The sequence below is a fragment of the Schistocerca gregaria genome, chromosome 3 (assembly GCF_023897955.1).
Source record: "Schistocerca gregaria isolate iqSchGreg1 chromosome 3, iqSchGreg1.2, whole genome shotgun sequence".
Classification (NCBI taxonomy): Eukaryota; Metazoa; Arthropoda; class Insecta; order Orthoptera; family Acrididae; genus Schistocerca; species Schistocerca gregaria.
The window spans coordinates 27,356,017-27,361,149 of NC_064922.1; the positions used below are offsets into that span (position 1 = coordinate 27,356,017).

The following is a 5,133-nucleotide window of genomic DNA, read 5'->3' on the forward strand; positions in this document are numbered from 1 at the left end:
ACAAGATGTTGCAAAGCCAGCGTCACAAACTGATATGATGTATACTGACGTAAGGAGAGCAAGATGTAAGTGTGGGGACCGGCTGTTATCGAGGTGTCATCGAGTGCAGATCTGTCTTAGGTATCACGGCTTAACCTCATTGAAGTCTAGAGGGTGGACAACACGTTCGTCTTACTCAGAGCTGTGTCCGAACTCTATTTTCAACGTTATACGTGCCACTTTCATTGTGGCCAACCACGATTCGATACAGAATGCACGAAACCTGAAAGACACCCTAATGGATACATAGAGAGTAGTGTTTGTCTGCTGAATAATGGGAGTGCAAGGGTCTGTGTCGTCTATATGGCTGAATGTAGCACCATTTGTCTTCGGGGGGCGGGCGTAGCTCAGATGGTAGAGCGCTCGCTTAGTATGCGAGAGGTTCTGGGATCAATACCCAGTGCCTCCAGAATTTTTAACACACCTACATGCGCACCTTGCCATGCAAGTGGAATAATTCTCAGCCTGCAGATGTGTCTAGGAAGATACAAGCGAATGATTAGCATCCACAATTGGCAAGCATGCTGTTATTAGTGCGCGGGAAGCACCCTCCTCCCACGCCTACACTTTATTTAGAAACAGTACAAGTGTTCCCGTAAGATTCTCAAGCATATGTCGGAAAGATCTGCCTTGCGCCGAGTTCACGTAAATCCCACTGCACATTCCTATTCTTTGCGTGCAGTCGGCTGCTTCTGGTGTTGCTAGTTGTGACTGCTGATAAGAGATGCCGTAGCAATCAATTCATAGAGTGAGCTGTATGTTTTGCGATAGTGTGTCTCTGACAAGCAAGCACAGGTGACATAGGTGCGAACACAGGAAGCTAGCAGACCCTCGCTGCCTGCAGACACCGAGCAGCCACACTAGGAGGGCGGCCTAAGCCGTAGGCAAAATGTGCTCATTCGCTTTGGCGCGACGTCGAACTATAAATAATGCTGTCACTAGCGTGAGCGTTGCGTGAGCGTCGTGGATAGTCGGAAAAGTCGGCTGCGTGGGTGAGTGCCAAGTTTGGGGAGCGTTTTGTAGTATGCGCAGTGCAATGCAGTTTGGTCGTGCATGTGGCGTAGCTCAATTGGTAGAGCGTTCGCTTCGCATGTGAAAGTGCAGGGTTCAAGCCGCGGCGCCTCCATTTTTTGTGGTCAGTGCATGGTAAGTGTTGGTCGCGGCGAACCTAAAGACACGCAAGATGTTGCAAAGCCAGCGTCACAGACTGATATGATGTATACTGACGTAAGGAGAGCAAGATGTAAGTGTGGGGACCGGCTGTTATCGAGGTGTCATCGAGTGCAGATCTGTCTTAGGTATCACGGCTTAACCTCATTGAAGTCTAGAGGGTGGACAACACGTTCGTCTTACTCAGAGCGGTGTCCGAACTCTATTTTCAACGTTATACGTGCCACTTTCATTGTGGCCAACTACGATTCGATACAGAATGCACGAAACCTGAAAGGCACCCTAACGGATAAATAGAGAGTAGTGTTTGTCTGCTGAATAATGGGAGTGCAAGGATCTGTGTCGCCTATATGACTGTATGTAGCACCTTTAGTCTTCGGGGGTGGCGGGAGTAGCTCAGATGGTAGAGCGCTCGCTTAGTATGCGAGAGGTACTGGGATCAATACCCAGTGCCTCCAGAATTTTTAACACACCTACATGCGCACCTTGCCATGCAAGTGGAATAATTCTTAGCCTGCAGATGTGTCTAGGAAGATACAAGCGAATGATTAGCATCCACAATTGGCAAGGGTGCTGTTATTAGTGCGCGGGAAGCACCCTCCTCCCACGCCTACACTTTATTTAGAAACAGTACAATGGTTCCCGTAAGATTCTCAAGCCTATGTCGGAAAGATCTGCCTTGCGCCGAGTTCACGTAAATCCCACTGCACATTCCTATTTTTTGCGTGCAGTCGGCTGCTTCTGGTGTTGCTAGTTGTGACTGCTGATAACAGATGCCGTAGCAATCAATTCCTGGAGTGAGTTGTATGTTTTGCGATAGTCTGTCTCTGACAAGCAAGCACAGGTGACATAGGTGCGAACACAGGAAGCTAGCAGACCCTCGTTGCCTGCAGACACCGAGCAGCCACACTAGGAGTGCGGCCTAAGCCGTAGGCGAAATGTGCTCATTCGCTTTGGCGCGACGTCGAACTATAAATAATGCTGTCACTAGCGTGAGCGTCGTGGAAAGTCGGAAAAGTCGGCTGCGTGGGTGAGTGCCAAGTTTGGGGAGCGTTTTGTAGTATGCGCAGTGCAATGGAGACGCGGAAACTTGTTGTGGCCCAGTGTTTTGCAGTTGGACGACAAGATTGGTACACAGTAGTAAAGAGCGAGGCACTGAGTTGGCATGAATAATGGAGTGCACAATTGTGCTCGAGATGTGTTTGTTACCTCAGGTGCTGTATGATTGTCGACAAGGAGTGAAAACGGAGCAATTTGTGACGGCTCTTTCAATTTAAGACGTTAAAAACAGACGGAATTTGCATTTGTAATACCAGAGCATCGAAACTACTTGGAACTTTTGTGTATATGAACGTGTCCGCGCCTTTGTACTCTGCTCCCTTCACCGCTACAAACCAACCAACCATCGTGTCCGTGCGCATCAGAGTCGCAAAGAATGGGGAATAGCGCAGTTTGGTCGTGCCTGGGGCGTAGCTCAGTTGGTAGAGCGTTCGCTTCGCAAGTGAAAGGTGCAGGGTTCAAGCCGCGGCGCCCCAATTTTTTGTGGTCAGTGCATTGTAAGTGTTGGTCGCTGCGAACCTAAAGGCACGCAAGATGTTGCAAAGCCAGCGTCACAGACTGATATGATGAATACTGACGTAAGGAGAGCAAGATGTAAGTGTTGGGACCGGCTGTTATCGAGGTGTCATCGAGTGCAGATCTGTCTTAGGTATCACGGCTTAACCTCATTGAAGTCTAGAGGGTGGACAACACGTTCGTCTTACTCAGAGCGGTGTCCGAACTCTATTTTCAACGTTATACGTGCCTCTTTCATTGTGGCCAACTACGATTCGATACAGAATGCACGAAACCTGAAAGACACCCTAACGGATACATAGAGAGTAGTGTTTGTCTGCTGAATAATGGGAGCGCATGGGTCTGTGTCGTCTATATGGCTGTATGTGGCACCATTAGTCTAAGGGGGGGCGGGCGTAGCTCAGATGGTAGAACGCTCGCTTAGTATGCAAGAGGTACTGTGATCAATACTCAGTGCCTCCATAATTTTTAACACACCTACATGCTCACCTTGCCATGCAAGAGGAATAATTCACAACCAGCAGATGTGTCTAGGAAGATACAAGCGAATGATTAGCATCCACAATTGACAAGCGTGCTGTTATTAGTGCGCAGGAAGCACCCTCCTCCCAAGCCTACACTTAATTTAGAAACAGTACAAGTGTTCCCGTAAGATTCTCAAGCCTATGTCGGAAAGATCTGCCTTGCGCCGAGTTCACGTAAATCCAACTGCACATTCCTATTCTTTGCGTGCAGTCAGTTTCTACTGGTGTTGCTAGTTGTGACTGCTGATAACAGATGCCGTAGCAATCAATTCATGGAGTGAGTTGTATGTTTTGCGATATTCTGTCTCTGACAAGCAAGCACAGGTGACATAGGTGCGAACACAGGAAGCTTGCAGACCCTCGCTGCCTGCAGACACCGAGCAGCCACACTAGGAGGGCGGCCTAAGCCGTAGGCGAAATGTGCTCATTCGCTTTGGCGCGACGTCGAACTATAAATAATGCTGTCACTAGCGTGAGCGTCGTGGAAAGTCGGAATAGTCGGCTGCGAGGGTGAGTGCCAAGTTTGGGGAGCGTTTCGTAGTATGCGCAGTGCAATGGAGACGCGGAAACTTGTTGTGGCCCAGTGTTTTGCAGTTGGACGACAAGATTGGTACACAGTAGTAAAGAGCGAGGCACTGAGTTGGCATGAATAATGGAGTGCACAATGGGGCTCGAGATGTGTTTGTTACCTCAGGTGCTGTATGATTGTCGACAAGGAGTGAAAACGGAGCAATTTGTGAATGCTCTTTCAATTTAAGACGTTAAAAACAGACGGAATTTGCATTTGTAATAGCAGAGCATCGAAACTACTTGGAACTTTTGTGTATATGAACGGGTCCGCGCCTTTGTACTCTGCTCCCTTCACCGCTACAAACCAACCAACCATCGTGTCCGTGCGCATCTGAGTCGTAAAGAATGGGGAATAGCGCAGTTTGCGCGTGCATGGGGCGCAGCTCAGTTGGTAGAGCGTTCGCTTGGCATGTGAAAGGTCCAGGGTTCAAGCCGCGGCGCCTCCATTTTTTGTGGTCAGTGCATGGTAAGTGTTTATTTATTTATTTATTTATTTATTTATTTAACCTGGCAAGATTAGGGCCATCAGGCCCTCTCTTACATCTAACCAGGCATTCTACTTATTTTACACTCATATGTTTCAGTAGGCATGTTAAACTACATCTAATACAAAAAGTTAGATAAACAATTAGAAAGGTACACCTCGAAAAATACATTATCGAAGAGAAAGATTTAAGATAGGAGTGCTGGCAGCAGGGATTATGAGGGAGACTCATGGTGAAGCGAGGAGAAGAATAGAGAGACATGATGAAACATAATTAAGGAAAATATAAAGGAAAAGGAGACTGCGTGTCTAATAGAGATAGATGATGAGGAGCAAGATAGCAAGATAGGAGACACTAGCTTTGCTATTTGACAGATGAGAGGATTTGCCTTGCACATTAATTTTGTGGAGAATTTTATGCGGATGATAGTAGGAAATGCTTCAACTTCTTCTTAAAAGCAACAGGAGATTGAATTTTCCTCAAGGTAAGGGGCAGTTTGTTCCAGAGGCGGACAGCGGCAACTGAGAAGGAGTTTGCAAAAGTTTTTGTTTTGTGAGTGGGCACAGTTAGGATACCAGATAAGAGTGACCTCGTGTTTCGATTATGATGGTATGACAGGATTTTAATCTCTGAAGCTAGGTACTGGGGTGCTTGCGCGATGAGGAGTCGGTGAAGTAGACATAGAGTGTGGTAGTCACGCAGTTTGTCCGGCCGCAGCCACCCTAGCTCGGAGTATGAAGCACTAACATGATCATATCGGCGAATGTTGC

General features: G+C 47.6%; 2 non-coding genes across 2 annotated transcripts; both read left to right on the top strand.

The window, feature by feature from the left end:
- The first annotated feature begins 374 nt into the window (after window positions 1–374).
- Window positions 375–448, top strand: Trnat-agu (transfer RNA threonine (anticodon AGU)). Its single transcript has one exon. It is a non-coding gene; the product is annotated as a tRNA-Thr (tRNA).
- Window positions 449–2,672: 2,224 nt separating this feature from the next.
- Window positions 2,673–2,745, top strand: Trnaa-cgc (transfer RNA alanine (anticodon CGC)). The gene has a single exon. It is a non-coding gene; the product is annotated as a tRNA-Ala (tRNA).
- Window positions 2,746–5,133: the final 2,388 nt, after the last annotated feature.